This window comes from Sebastes fasciatus, chromosome 19, assembly GCF_043250625.1.
Source record: "Sebastes fasciatus isolate fSebFas1 chromosome 19, fSebFas1.pri, whole genome shotgun sequence".
NCBI classification, from domain to species: domain Eukaryota; kingdom Metazoa; phylum Chordata; class Actinopteri; order Perciformes; family Sebastidae; genus Sebastes; species Sebastes fasciatus.
Window position 1 is genome coordinate 25,704,210 of NC_133813.1, and position 17,155 is coordinate 25,721,364.

Below are 17,155 nucleotides of genomic sequence, written 5' to 3' on the forward strand. Positions count from 1 at the left end.
TCCCCTGCTCAACCCATCCCATCCCAGTGCTGTTGAGTGTAGAGTGGGCAGGTTGACCTGGCAACACTAAAAACCACAGTAGTTATGAGAGCTTTTTACTTCCAGCTATATATATTTTATCAAAAAGAAAAAAAAAAAAGAAAAAAAAAGAGAAAAGAAAAGAAAGAAGCGTGTGATGTTACCTCAGCCCTGTTGCCGCCCAGTGAGGGGGCTCCAGCACAAGGCAGCACGCACATGCAAAAGCACATGCTCATACACAGAAGCACAAACACCTGCAGGTGAGCACACAAGTCAAACAACGTTCCCATGTTGAACACACACACACACACACACAATCGCCTCTTTAACAATTGTTGGTCCTGTTTAACTCAGCACTTAAACCAGTCATACAATAAACACTGGCTTCCATAGTGAGCGACAGTAACCACACATTGCCGGATTGCCCAACACTTGCCCATTTCTCAAACTTTAAAAACGTATATAAAATATACATCATACTCACAGGGGCCATGCGTCTACTGTACTTTTTGCTTTGAATACTTTACCTCATTTTAAGAGACTAATCATTCTCCTCATCTTACCCTAAGCAAGGACATAAATAAGCGTATAAATGTTGAACTATTCATTTTATTAACAACCTTCATTCTTCATCTCACAGGGCATGTGCAATATTTTACATATCTGTTTTATTGTGTGTACCATTGTACTGTCTTGTTGGCAGTGGTGGAATGTAACTAAGTACATTTACTCAAGTACTGTACTTAAAGCTGAAGTAGGCGATATTGGAGCAAATATGATTCAAAAAAGTTATTTTTATAAAACGGACAGTAGTGCATGAAAAAGGTAACCTGAAAAAAATCATGTGTCTCTGGTGTCCTCCGGTGCTCCTAACCGCATCTGCAAGATTTCACAGACCGGAGGAAAACAAGCAGTAAGAGCTGATCAAATATGAATCAATATTCTGTTACTGTAATGCCTATTTCTCTCCTCAGATGTTTTCAGAATCATCTTGTAGTGCACGGTTTAGCTGTAAAATGAGAAAGTTTGTGACGCCGCCGCCATTGTAAAATCTGGTGAAGGAACGCCAAGTTCCGGTCGCATGACTGGAGCACAGCCAATAGGAAAGCTCTCTCTCTCTGAAATGACCTGTGATTGGTCGAAGTCTCCCGTCACGGGCTAGATTTTCTAAAGCCTGAAAACAGAGCCATGATGAGGAGCAGAAGTCTAGTTTTCTCTCAGAACACTTGAATTACAATATGCTGAAAGGTTATTATGGAATTTTTGCCCAATGATGCCAAAAATATACAGCCTACTGCCACTTTAAGTACAATTAAGAGGTACTTGTACCTTACTCGCTGTACATTATCCCTCTTATTACACGCCTACTTACTTAAGAAATCAATAATTTGACACAAAAACGTTCCGCCAGAGTCCGACATCAGAGCTGCGCCCAGCCCATAGCAACGGTCTGTTATACATAGCAACAGTCTGCTATACAGAAATAACAGACCGCTGTGATTGACCAATCAGAATTGAGTACAAAGCCGTGTAATAACACAGGTAAAAGTTACCCAGCAGTATATTAAGTACTTAAACTTAGCTCAACTTTTACCGGCTGCAACGTTAAAGTGATGAACACATGCATCACTTATTATAATTCAATAACATAATATATATTATGCCGAAAAGGACCATTCTACATAATGAGTACTTTTAATTTTTTTATAAGTATATTTTTATTGTAATACTTTTGTACTTTTACTTAAGTAAGACTTTGAATGCAGGACTTTTACTTGTAACAAAGTATTTTTACACTGTAGTATTGCTACTTTTACTTAAGCAAAAGGTCTTAATTCTTCTTCCACCACTGCTTGTTGGCTACGTATTGTTTTAAGTTGATTGCAGCTGTGTGTAGCACTATTGCCCATCTATCTACAACTATCTTATTTTATCATTCTCAGCATATCTATAGTCATTATTGATAATCCAAATTTGAATGTAGAATGAAATCAATTCATTCGTGGACTCCCATTTGACCGACTGATGTGAAACCGAGGCCCTGCGTCGCCCAATAAAAGTCAAGTATCTTCCTCAATCAAACTACCGTGAAGACGTTTAAATAAAACATTTCCTGTCCTTTCAGCAGTGTGTGTTTTTCCTTCTCACTCGCATGGCTTGACACCCGTAACTTGTGCTTTTGCGGCCTATAACTGCCTGCTTGTTTCTGACCAGGGCCTCTGATTCCCTGTTGAGATGAAAGGCATCGAGGCCAGTCATTTGTGTCAGCGTGCGGTTTCATCAACCCTGCCAGGACGCTTTCTAGAGTTCCTCTGGTCGCTGTAGTCACATGCCCCACCAGTGGCATGGCTATTTTAGCTGCTCTGAACTGCAAAACCCACAATCCTCTACTGACCAGCACCCTCTCCTCTCTGCTGGCCATAATGATTATGTGGATATTGATAGACCAGGGGGATTATTATCATTTACTGAATATACTTTTATATTGTCCCGCATGTGTCTGGCTCAATCTGGAAAACAGTAAACAAGTAATCATGAAGGAGTGCTGTTTCCTTCTCTGTCTCTCTTTCTCTTTCTTGTTACATTCCCCTGGGACCTGAGGTTGTCCTACAGTATGTTCATTCAGAGTATTTTAGCTGAAGAATGTGTGGTTATACTTACTCACCCTATCATAATCACCAAAAACGTGCAAAACAATAATCCAAATAATCCAAACAATATGATGGACAGTTTTGGGGAAATGCAGAAAATTCATGACAAAAATGTTATTTATAATGAAAAAAAAAAAGGTAAGATAAATATGTGTAGAAATAAAAAAATTTAAATTTAGTTTTTCATTTGGCACTTTTTAGAATAATACATTAATAAAATCAGCCGCCCAAATTAGCTGCTCCGAGGATCAGAGGTCAACTCCGTGAACTTTTGTTTGGAGAGCAAAACATCCCATTTTTTGGAGTCTAAAGAAAACATTTTTAATACAGCCACACTTGGCCAGTGGTTAATTAAACAGCTATGAGTTGGGATCTGACCTCTGATGAACCAGCACTGTATGCTGCATAATATACAAATATTCTACAAGTTTTAATTCCATTAGATTTTGGTATGTTACCAGTATATGTTGAAACTGGACAGAACGTCAGTCGAGAGGAAGAAATCTGTTCACATTCGTTCCATTTCACTGAAAAATTGTTTATCTTATTTTTTGTGAAGTAAGATAAAAACAGAATTTGATTTTTAAAGTGTGGCGCTATGGATGGCAAAGTCTGTCTTGTTGGTCTGTCTACCGCTTTGGTCCAGACTGAAATATCTCAATAATTATTGGATGTAGGGATGTCAATATTTAACCGTTTAACCGTTAACCGACGTTGAGAACTTTAACTGATTAACGCCATCGGTTAAAACGGTTAAAAGAAATATTAATAATTAACTAAAAAGCTGAGAAAAACTCAGAGGAGCGGCTCGTCTCTTTAAGGAGAAGAGCTGATCCACCTTAACAGCCCACCTTAAGAGGCGGAGCCGGAGTTGCAAGATACAGGAAGTTGGCTCCGGTCTCTGGTTACGAATTTCTTTCAAAATTAGCATTCGTAATTGGATGGATTGCCGTTGTCACGACTCAGGTACTGCAGGGCTGGACCCAAACACAGACACAGCAGGCAGACAGGAGGAGCAGTTCAGTGATTTAATGCCAAAGTGAGGGAATAAACAGTATATAGGCTTGCAGGCAGACGGGCAGGTGCAGGTAACAGAAGCTCGAAAGCAAAAAAAAAAGCCGAGCCAAGAAAGCGTCTTTGTCGGTCTGGCAGGGAATGAGTGGAAACGGGCCGGTTATATACTGCGTAGTGGACGAGGGGAAAGTGGAAACAGGTGAGCAGGTGGGCGGGAGAAGATCAGGTGACTAGGACTGGAGGGGAAAGGGGTTACTGCCGTGCAGATTAGGGAAAATGGAAACAGGTGAGCATGTGGATGAGGGAGTCAGGTGACTGGAGAAAAGTTGAGGGCATCTGGTGGATGGCAAGGAAGAGATTTTGGGGAAGTGAGACTGTGGCTGGACGGAGGGACAGAGAGGCAGAATGTGACAGCCATGACGTTTATACAGACATCCATTGTGGCCACAGGATGAATCCATATGACTTCAGTGATCCTATAACTATTGCCGTTTTGAAGCCTTGAGTTCAGCATTTTGGCCGTAACCATCTTACTTTTTTGCAACCAGCAGTGACATGAGATGGGCGGAGCTTCAAATATTAACTCGTTTCAAATATTCAGTATCGATACATATCGGTACTGAATATTTGAAACGGTTTCAAAACTCTTTTTCCACAGTTACACGGATACCGGCTGCGCTTTCTGCTCTCTCCTCTCTCCTCTCCGACAGCAAGTTGAGACACACATTGCTATTTATTTTTTAATAAAAATATTATGCCCTCAATGTTGTGTACATTTTTCCTAGTGGTATTGGAAACGGTATCAAATATTGATATTTTTCAAGGTATTGTATCAAAGTTAGAAATTCTAGTAACGTGACAACACTAGTAGCGACCTGTCAATCACAAGGTAGCCACGCCCTGAAGCATCCCCTGCTTTATGGTCTATTTGACTCTAAATGGGACCATAATTTACTAAATGAACATCATGCTGTATTGAAGAAGACTTGAAACTAGTGATTGAGACCATAAACTCATGTTTACAATGTTTACTGAGGTAATAAATCAAGTGAGAAGTAGGCTCATTTTCTCATAGACTTCTATACAACCAGAGGAGTCGCCCCCTGCTGGCTGTTAGGTAGAAGTTTAAGGCACTTCTGCATTGGCTTCACTTTTCAGACCCGGTGGTTGCCCACTGGAATGTAGACTTAGTTTTGGACGTTGCACAAAGACTGAGTTTGCTATTCACATACATGTGCATCAATGACCCTGTTCACCGTTTTTTCTTCCTTGGACCACTTTTGGTGGGTCCTGACCACTGCAGACTGGGAACATCCCACAAGAGCTGCAGTTCTGGAGATGCTCTGACCCAGTCGTCTAGCCATCACAATGTGGCCCTTGTCAAAGTCGCTCACGTCTTTACGCTTGCCCATTTTTTTGCTTCCAACACAAAGTTCAAAGTTCAAAATGTTCACTTGCTGTCTAATATGCAAATATATATATTGCAAATTTCCCCACTGCGGGATTAATAAAGGAATATCTTATCTTATCTTATATATCCCATCCACTGCTAGGTGCCATTGTAACGAGATATTCAATGTTATTCACTTCACTTGTCAGTGGTCTTAACGTTATGGCTGATCGGTGTATATTGGTGTCTTGTAATCCCATGGGGTAAGCTAAATGTTTAGTATGACACCAAAAATCCTAACTAACGAACTTGATGATATCATATGAGACAATGAGAGACAACTCTACACCAGGGTGGGGGTACCTGCTGAGACCCACAGATGGATGCTGTTTCTGTTTAAGGACCCTACTGAGAAAACCACAACAGACGGATGGCGGGTATCAAGACCTACTAAAAAACAGACACCTTAACCTTTAAAGCTGTCTCTCTCTCTCTGTGGAGAGAAATAGTCCTACCCCACATCCTGTCAACCCCACATCATCACGGCCTCAATGAGACTGCTGCAAAAAAACAGCACGCAATAAGCAGAGCAAAAATGTGGGCCAGCAGAGGGATCGAAACCTGGAAAAGATGCTCTGTGAAAGCCCAGTTTGTTTTTTCATTCATTGAAAGCAAAGCGTGGAATCATGTTCACAGTTCCTGCTGATTAGTAAAAAATTCGTCAGTCGTCTTTTTAGTGAAACAGCCGTGCCTGCCTGTCCCTCAGCGATGGCGTTTTATTGCCCACCCGAAGCTCTCCCACCTCCTCTCTCAGTGGGTCAGCTGGGCCCAGGGTGTGTGGGATGTTGCTGTATGTTGAGGGAGAGGGAAACTGTGTGAAAACTGTGTAGGAGAGGCTAAGAAAAACATTACGGTCTGGCAGCAGTGTTGTAGGGAGTGGAGGACGAGGAGGAGATCAGGGGGAGCAAGGGAAGGGAACGTAGGGGGTGGGAGGGAGTGGAGCGCATGGGTATGGGTATGACAGAGGGGAAGGTAGGAGTGTATGTCTGTGTGTGTGTGTGTGTGTGTGTGTGTGTGTGCGTGTGTGTGTGTGTGTGTGTGTGTGCGTGTGTGTGTAGGGGGACGGCTGCTGAGGTAATATCTCTGGGAGTGTGGTTAGATCATATTCCTCTCCCTGTCTTCTCATGCTGTGGGTGGGGCTTTGTGGTGGGGCTGGCTTGGAAGAGAGGGAGGGGATGGACAGACGGAGAGAGAAAGAGAGACGGAGAGGAAGAGAGGTGGGGGAAGACGGGTGGAGGGGGTTGAGAGACGGGCAGTGCCGACGTTTCTCACAAAAGCAGCACCAGCGTTACGCCCCTGAAGTGGCAAGACTGGTTCACACGACCTTTCTCTACTTTCATTTCTGTCATTCACTTCCTCTTACTTTCTGCCACTTCTTGTTCACTAATTAGATGTTTGTTTTTAACACAAGTTGGATCATTTAGACTGACAGAAAATCTGACATGAAATACAATGAAACATATCAAGCAGACAAGCACTTACAAGTTGTCAAAAATCCCTCTGTGTTTCTCAGACTGTGGAAACACATAATTCAATATACTGTATTCAACTACAGGTACTTCAGTACATGCAGAGACCAAATACATGTGGTATTTGAGGATAATTTTAGCCATGCTAGCGCTGCGGCTAGATGTTGGTTAGTTGGTCCACCACTTTTTGGTCCAGACAGAAATATCTCCAACTATTGGATAGATCGCTGTGATATTTGGTACAGATATTCTTTGTCCCCAAATGATGAATCCTAATGACTCTGGTGATCCCGACTTTTTGTCTAGCGCCACCATGAGGTTGACATTGGCGGTTTTAAGTGAAATGTTTGGACAACTGTTGGATTATCATGAAATTTCATACATTTCATACTCATGGTGAATCGTAATGACTTTGGTGATCCCCTTAAAGGGACAGTGTGTAGGATTTGGTGACATCTAGTGGTGTGGTTGCAGATTGCAACCAACTGAGTACCCCCCTCCGCTCACTCCTCCTTTTCCAAGACTGCTGTAACGTGAGGCACCGAGTGCAAAATCGAGGTAACGATGTTCGTCTCGCTAAGAGGCCATCCTTACCATAATAACACTACTTTAGGAGCAACGGAAGTCAGACGGCGGCTGGCGGTACCACGGTTTAACACTCTGCGGCTCACTTTACCACAGTTTCACAAGCATGTCGGAGATCTACGGTGGCCTCCAGGTAACGTAAAAACGGAAAAGTCTCTCTCTAGAGCCAGTGTTTGGTTTGTCCATTCTGGGCTAATATAGAAACATGGCGGAGCAACATGGCAGACTCCGTGAAGAGGACCCGCTTCCTACGTAGATAAGAAGGGCTCATTCTAAGCTAACGAAAACACAATGATTCTTAGTTTCAGGTGATTATACAATAATGAAAACATAGTTATGAATATTATATTCTATTTCTACTAATAGATCCCCAAAACGCTACATAATGTTCCTTTAGTTTTTCCTCTAGAGCCGTCATGTCTCTATCAATCAGATATACTTTGTGTTTAGAGCTAACTATCAAATGTTAGAACGCTAACAAGGCTGTTCTTATACACCGTTTGTAGCTATACCTACAAAAAGTAATGCACTGTAATTTGTATATATCCCACAAAATCAATTCGTATGTAATCCACGTATTCATGAACCAGGAAGTATAAAGAGCGGCAGAGGGAGGAGGTCGGGGTGGATTAAAAAAAAAAACAGACTTTCCCAAGAGCCGGTGTTTGTACCCCGTGTGAAACCAGAAGTCAACGTTGATTTATTGTCACGTAACTTCCGTACTTAAAGCTGAAGTAGGCGAGATTGGAACAAGTATGAGTAAAAAAAGTTATTTTTATAAAACGGTCGCTATATCGTGACAGTCGTACATGAAACAGGTAATCTGAAAAAAATAATGTGCCTCTGTGTCCTCCGGTGCTCCTAACGGCATCTGCAACATTTCACAGACCGGAGGAAAACAAGCAGTCAGAGCTGATCTGAGGTCTGCTGTCCAGCTGCCGTCTATGGGAGCCAGCTGTCAATCACTCGTGAACTCCGATCAAACGGTTAAATTAGGCAGCGCTGATCAAATATGAATCAATATTATGTTACGTTAATGCCTATTTCAATGATGACAAAAATATACTGCCTACTGCCACTTTAAGTTACGCCACTTCCAGAGTTATTTTAACTAGGGCTGCACGATTATGGCCAAAATGAGAATTTCTTTTTATCTTTTTATCTTATTTTTATCAATATTATTTATCACGATTATGTCATGATTATTTATCACGATTATTCATAGATTTCTGGGACAAAATATTTTGATTGCAATTTCACATTTAAATAAACAGAGTGCTGTTTTCACTTCAATCTTGTGCTACGTACATTACAACCATCAAAAAACTCTAAATGTTATCCTAATGTCATCTGTGGTGGTTATTTGCATAAAAACACAAATGATTAAAATGATTAGGAAACAAATGGTTGTATATTTATGGAAATATCTGCTTTGATTAAAAACTCTTGTCATTAGTAGTTCTAATTATATATTATAAGCTGCTTAGAGCTAGTGTTAGGAAGTTAAACAGGTCATATTTCTCTCTCTGATATCTTTTATATTGCTGTGAAAACATCTGCTTCAAACAACTGGATTAAGTTAGATGTTCTAAATGTTTTAAGGTTGTGGCGGCTGCACACGTGTGCTGAAAACCGTCCGGCTTCGATCGGCTGCTGATTGATTATTTCTATGAGCAGAGCACGCATTTCAAAAGTCAGTATCGCAGTCTATTATGCACATTTAAATGTGGGAAGCACGAATCGTGATTGCGATTAATATTCAGTTAATTGTGCAGCCCTGATTTGAACTTAAACCATGATCTTTTCCTAAACCTAATCAAGTAGTTTTGTTGCCTAAATCTAACCAAGTTTTTTCCTGTCAAGACGGACTAAATGCATGCTGACATGCTCACAATGACAATGTAAAGCGTACAGCCTTACAGAGCCGCTAACAGAGACATCTAAGTGGTGTTTATACTGTGTTAATGTTTTGATGAAGGGGGCAAGACATTCCTGAAATGAGATCATTTCTGCCTGAGATGAGAATGAATACAAATTCTTCCATAGCTAAATGTCTAAGCTTCTGTATCGAAGTAAGCCTGCAATAAATACTGCTGTATTTTGTTGTGAAATATATGTGCATTTGCTACATTTGGTGTGCTTGGCAGGATATATGCAGGCATTGTGTGGAGGGTTGCCAGTGTAGTGTCAGATTTTATATGAAGGCTTTGGGTACAGCAAATGGTTTATCTGCACCGAAGATAGAGGAAGCCTAGAAGCCACAAATCCAGCATTTCACTGCCATTCATTTTGTTATGTTAATTTACTGTAGACTTTGTTCTGAGGGCTGTTTGATTAGACCCTGTCAGAAATTAAACAAATAGAAATGTTGAGAGAGCAGATACAGTCTGTGAACAGTCCCTATGGCCAGGTTTGATACAAATATAACTTGATGGAAGGGACTGCTCTAATCTTCCACTTAGCTCTACAGTCATGCAGAGACAAAAGAAGCTAGTACCTGGACATTTTGGAATAAAGATCATTCAGTAACACTTTATAATAACCATGTATAAGTGGTATTATTTCATTATAACATTTCATATACTGTACTATATATAGTATATATATATATATATATATACACACTAGGGATGCACCGATACCACTTTTTTTCAGACCGAGTACAAGTACAAGTACTTACATTTGGGTACTCGCCGATACCGAGTACCGATACGAGTACTTCTCTGTGCCAAAATACCCTCGTTAACATCCAGCTGGAGGGTGTGAGCGACACACGGCAGGCTGGGGAGTCCCGCATACGAGGCAGTGCGCCTCGACCGGTTCTAGCTCGGCTTGGAAAGGCTCGGGGCAAAGGTGGCTCGCGACCGCAGCTTTACAGCGCTCCCCGCCCGGACCTCGCCGCACAAAGGGCTTGCTGCGCCCTCTCTCCCCGCCGGGGACGGCCCCCTGCTCCCGGTGCGACTGTCTACCGGGGCGAACTGTCCTCAGTGTGCCACAACCGCGTCGTGCCGCCAGATCGGGGCTCGCCAGGGGTCTGCGGCGATGTTGGCAACCCACCCGACCCGTCTTGAAACACGGACCAAGGAGTCTAACGCGCGTGGAGAGGCTGCGAGCAAAACCCTGTGGCGCAATGAGAGTGAGGGCCGGTGCGCGCCGGCTGAGGTGGGATCCCGGCCCAGCGGGGTCGGGTGCACCACTGTAAAGTGGTATCGGGTGCCGTTGTATTGGAACCGTTTTGAGAGTACGAGTACATGAGCACAGTATCGGACCCGATACCCGATACTGGTATCGGTGCATCCCTACTATATATATTATGTTTGTCACTACAGACTACATGGCGTACACATGACACGGCAAAAGCAAAAAAGGCGCTGTTAAATTTCTGCTTGGGTCCCTCAGAAGGTCACAGGCCACCCTGGAACGACCATGTAGATCACTTAAATGTCCGCTGATGTTTCTGCATGGAATACATTGCCCTGGCGGGACTTACTGTAACGTTGAGAGGGACTTGATCGTCCAAAATCAGGGCAGGACAAATAAAAGGCTGAAGGCTGGACACTGATTGTAACTATTGAGGGTCATTGGTTTTGTACACCCCCTCTCACAGAGGGGGTGGAAGAGGACAAAGAGGTGGTAGATGCTTGTATCTCGGGCATCGGGCCACACTATATTTGAACCTTTGGAAGCAAAGAGAGCTGTGGATAATGTTAAGAGATGTTGTTGCAAACTGACACCTCCCACACACACCTACACACCTCTGACCCACGTTTACTGCCTCTAGTTCTAGTTAGCTTGATGGAACAACTTCTACTCTCTCCTTTCTGTTGATATATCTATGTATATACTGTATTGGCATCATATTTATACTTTTGTCCACGGTATTTAACTGATATCTGAGCAACTGTAACTTATGCTATTTAACATGATAACCCCTTTGGGTTGATGCCTGAAGAACTGACCATTCTGTTCGAAGAAGCACGCTCTGAAGAAGGCGCAGTGCTGAAACGCGTCTATTGTGATGTGAGCCAAGTGAAATGTTAGTATTTTTTCCTCCTTGATTTTGAAATCTGGGATGTGCTACCCTATCAAATTTGTTATGCTTATTGGACTTCGGGTTTAGCACTCCACCGTGAATCCCATTGTTGAAGCGCAACCTCCTTTACCAAAATAAAAACAGACATTTCTGACCAAAGACCAGGACAGAAGTTCAACATGACATAAAACATATATACAAAATCATGTTGTTTTTCTTCTGCTTTCAATATATAAGCAACATTAGCTTACCTTTAACATGTCTCTGTCAAAGCACAGTACTAAATGATTGTTCATATGACTACATCTTTTGTTTTGTATCACTGTGTGGGGAGAGGAGAAGAGCCTACTACAGCATATAACACGAAATCACACAACACCACAAAAGCTATTCATAAAACAGATTCCATCACCCAAAACATGGCCCGCGAGCAGAAACAGGTCTATCTGACAGATTTGGTGGATTGGATGGTCACACCCACTCCACAGGTGGCAGGATGAAAGCAACAGAAGCATGTGGGTGTAACTTAGAGTTGTTGCTTTGTGTACTGTAAGCCTTTTTCTTTATTGTACTCAAAGGGGGGGTAGTCTTGTACACTAGACCCCAGATTCATGTACAAAAAAAAAAAAAACACACCAGGTTAGCAGACACACTCGGAGACATAATTAAAATCTAATCAGAGTTGGAGGTAATATTTATGCATGCTGTAGAGAAAACTTGTTTATACAAAAACAGAATTTGCACAAGATTATTCACTTTTAATTTGGCGAGTAATTAAAAATTGTCAAAAAAAGTCTGCCTTTGCTCTGCTGCCCTGGCCTTGATGTGTCTCCTCTTGCTTACGTTTCTGAGAAGCCCCAGTAATTAACAGGTGTGGTAAACCTTCCCTACAGATTTATGCTAATGGCTGTGAACCACCCCATCATGTTGTTCTAAGGAGGTACAGTATGAGAGGAAGTTCAGGACAATCTCAAAGAAACATGATTGGACTTTTTGTGAGCTTTATATCAATTTGAAACACGTGTGTTAAGGTCTTGTATATGTGTCTAGATCTAGAGTACTCCTTCTAGGGTATGAAAATAAAGCAGTTTACAAAAAAAACTGCTTTATTTTATGTACAAAAAATAAAAGACAGAATACTAACTGCACATTATGAACATAAACAACAAACATAGCTATTGTTAAGACTCACAGCTGTCAAGCTAGCAGCTTGTGGAAGACTGACGATGACTGGTGATGAGTGCAATGAGGTAGGCAGGTCGGTAGGTAGACATGCAAATGATTGGACGGTTCTAGAACAGTCCTGCAACAGCCACAGATATCAGATTTTTTCCTTTTCTTTGTCAGAGCATTTGATTAATTGATTGCTGTCGGGATGTGAGGAGAATTTCAACAAATATAACAAAATTGTTTTTGAAGATCACCAACTCTAGCATTAAATCTGAAGCTACAGCCAGCAGCTGGTTAGCTTAGCTTAGCATAAAGACTGGAAACGGGTGGAAAAAGCTAGCTCTGTCGAAAGGTAACAAAATATACCTACCAACACCTCTAAAGCTCACTAACTGACACGTTACATCTTGTTTGTTTAATCCATACAAAAATGAGGTGCTTATAGGTTAGCTGTCTTTATGCTAAACTAAGCTAACAGTTTCCTCGCTGTAGCTTGGTATCGAAGCTACCATCAAATCAAATCAAATCAATTTATTTTTGTATAGCGTCAAATCACAACAGAAGTTATCTCAAGACGCTTTATATGTAGAGCAGGTCTATGACCGTACACCATAGTTTTGAGACCCAACAGGATCCACCAAGCGCACTGTGGCCAGGAAAAACTCCCCGATTACTGGGAAGAAACCTGGAGCAGAACCGGGCGCAGGGCGGGCGGCCATCTGCCGAGACCGGCTGGGGGGACAGATAGATAGAGTGAGAGAGAGAGAGAGAGATAGAGAGAGAGAGATATAGAAGCAGCCACAATAGCAGTCTAGCAGCTGTAATAACTAATACAAGTAGGGCTGATAACACAAAACCAATAGTGGTGGATGGAAAGAGTGATAATACAACTATCGGAAAGCCAGCACTGTCCAGCATCTCTCCTCAGTACGTCCATGTGTATTGGTGTGGGACGTCCCTGCGATCGATGCCCGTGCATTGGTTCCTGCAGCATCAGCATGCTTGCTGGGAGCTCTTGATGTCTTTGGCAGTGATTGAGAAGTGTTATTCTCCAGGCTGCCACATTGTCATTAGGTGTTGGAAATCCCTCGTTAGCATTGGTAGTCCCTCGTACAGACGTAGTTAATTAGGGATGGTAGCAGTTGGTGTCAAGCAGGCACCGACGCGGCAGCAGATGCAGCCACAATACCGGAGACCACCAAGATCCAGGTGAAACCCTGCTCCAAGTGTACCCATGCTCCAGGTATAACCTCGCTCCCTGGTGTGATCCCGCTCCAGGTATGACCTCACTCCAGGTGTGACCCCGCTCCACGGTTAGCTGCGAGACAAGGAGGCACAAGGACTCCCGGGAAGGAATGAAGTTAGTAACAACATGGACATGGGACATGAGTATATACAGAAGGAGAGGGGAGCTCAGTGTGTCATAGGAAGTTCCTTATGACAGTGTGTCATAGGAAGTCCCCCGGCAGTCTATGCCTATAGCAGCTTAAGTATAAGCGTTATCAAAGAGGAAAGTCTTTAGCCTACTCTTAAATGTAGAGACGGTGTCTGCCTCCCGGACTGAAACTGGGAGCTGGTTCCAGAGAAGAGGAGCTTGATAGCTGAAGGCTCTGGCTCCCATTCTACGTTTGGAGACTCTAGGAACCTCAAGTAACCCTGCATTCTGTGAGCGCAGTGCTCTAGTGACAGTGGTATCAATCTTCTCAAGCAAACTCTTGGCGAGAATGTGAATTAGCATATTCCCCCGAATGTCGAACTATTCCCTTAAATCTTAAAACTTTGGGAGTATTGATATACTGATATATAGTTATAATACTGTAATACTCTGTGTGTTAATCTTAAATTGCGTTGCACTTTTCCAGCCTGTTCATAATGAAGGTATATTATGAAGGAATATTAGATAATCACAGTTTGAGAAATGCTTTGGTTCTCTCAGAGGTGAGAAATGTGCATTATGCTTAACAATGCACAATCTCAAGTAACTTTTTCCTGAATTAAACAGACTTTGTCATGGATTATTCAGTTTTCAGATTATTCCGTTTTTTCAGGATATAGCTGCACAGACCAAAAAGTACAGTGTTACATGATTTACACCGCACGGGACAGGAAACAAAATGATCGAACGTCTGCTGGGTGTTTATATCTCTGAACAAATGCGGTGTACTGTACTTGTGGCTGGGCAAGTTCCTGTAACCTAGAGAGGAGGACAGGGCTATTGTAATCTCAACTCACACTGGTTATGTGCCAAAGTCTAAATTATGCTTGTTCAAACCCTGATCTATCTGCTCATTGCTTGGGAATCTTGTAATTAACTATCCTGAAACTCAAAGCTCAAGGTACTGTAACGTTGATATTTATGGTACAAAAATTGCCAAATTAATTCTTGTATTTGTATCCTGTATCTTTATGACATCTGAGAAACCTCAGTGTGATGCCTTGATGGCGTAGTTTGCATAGGAAGCACAAATATTTTTATCTCGTCTAATGCATCACATCACGCCTACTCATTGACACGGTACACGTCGTCTCACAGCTCATATGTTGATGAGCTGTGAGTGGTTGTAGCTGCTAAATGCTCCGCTACGTTCTTTAGGCCTGTCCTCGACCAAAGAAATTCTGAGACGACTAACATGATTTTGTCGACTAATCAATTGGTTGATTTCTAAATTGTTACACAGATAGTCAGTGGTCATGTCTATAATGTTAAATCCAGCTGGACCTGTCCACCAGGTCCAGCGAGGACACCTGGGGATGCACTGCTTCACTCAACTGGCCGTTCAAGCGGTGACGTACCCTATCGTGGAAAGCATGTGATTTGTCCCTGGTTTTCAAACAGGAAACAACATGGCTGCCTGCTTGTTAACCTGCTGTTATTCAGTCTAAACAATCCACCAAAATCTACTTCTGAAAACATTTTATAGGTTTAGGAAATAGGCTATACCACTGCTGAATCTTTCATTTAGCACTAAATTGCCTAGTTTGACAGCTTGGTCCAAGTTTCGTGAGTCGGCCGTGTCGCGCTGGACGGCCTCATTTGCATGAAGGACTGTTCCCCGCCTTTTCACTTTGAAAGTAGTGGGAAGTAGTGGGATATACATCGAATATAGTTGATGTATCGCAGCTTTGTCCCACGCGCAGAGTATAAAATGACTATATCGCGAACATGGACTGAAATTGTCGTGTAATGTTTTCAAGCCACCCCGCCGGCATGAGACTCACTTTGGCATTTCCTTCTCTTCCTCTCTTCTATGGCTTCCTCTCATTGGTGTGATTGTATGCCTCAAAGGGTTAAATCGAGCATTTATGAAGTGCTTAGAAGATATTTGAAAATATTGCGATATATATTGTGTGTCACGATATAGCTTAAAAATATCGCAATATTGATTTTAGGCCATATTGCCCAGCCCTATTTAAAAGAGCAACGGCCAATGAGGAAACCCCCTTGGCGACCAATCGCTTAACTACATCACTCAGACAGTCACCGATTAGTCAACTAATCTACTAAAGAAATATTAGTCGACTAAGACCAAAACAGCCGATTAGTCAACTAATCTAAAGAAATCTTAGTTGACTAAGACCAAAACGACCGATTAGTCAACTAACCTGCTAAAGAAATCTTAGTCAACTAAAACCAAAATGGCGATTAGTCGACTAATCTACTAAAGAAATCTTAGTCGACTAAGGCCAAAACGGCCGATTAGTCGACTAATCTACTAAAGATATCGTAGTCAACTAAGATCAAAACGACTGATTAGTCGACTAATCTACTAAAGATATCCTAGTCAACTAAGATCAAAACGACTGATTAGTCGACTAATCTAAAGAAATATTAGTCGACTAAGACCAAAACGACCGATTAGTCGACTAATCTACTAAACATTTCTTTAGTAGATTAGTCGACTAATCGGTCGTTTTGGTCTTAGTCGACTAACATTTCTTTAGTAGATTAGTCGACTAAGACCAAAACGACCGCCTAGTCGACTAACCTACTAAAGAAATCTTAGTCAACTAAGGGTAACTCTAATGTTTTTCACTGAAAACCGTTGCCTGCTGAGGCCAAAAATGACAGTATGGAGTGTAAAAGTAAAGTTGCGCGACAAACAGCTAAACAATGAGTTAAAACACTCCATGAAAATGAGGGGAACTGTAGATTTGGCTGTATTTTCTGTAGGTTCATCACTATGAGTGGGCCTTTTCCCTTTGTCACATAGTTTTCAGATTATCAGTTGACAAATTGTTGTAAAAATAGCGATTATGGATGCTTTAAATTAGTTTTTGTTGTTTTGTTTTTCGCAAGCACTCATTTTCCAAAATTCAATTTTAAAATGGATAGTATAAATACACCCAAGCTGTATCCAATAACACTGTTAAAGAATGCAGTAGATATTTTCACTATTACTTTATTGGCCAAATGTCACAAATTCACAACCTTGCCTCTGGAGCATGGTTAAGAATCGTCAGACCCCATGCTGTCTGCTGCTCTCACCTGACATGACACCCTCAGCAGCATTTGCATCACAGATTACACCCTCTTATTATATTCCCATTACGCTGCATTATGGGCTTCAGAGCAGCACAATGGTTCTTACGTCTTGCCAGGTACGAGCTGGTACAGTGAAGCACACACCCAAACGCACTCAGATACTGTCACCGACTCTCTATCACACCACTCTTTTCATTTCTCCTCTGATATGTCCTTTGTTCGATACCTGATATGAACCCCTCTAGCTCCTGTTTGGCACAGGCAAAGAGACCCCACCCACTG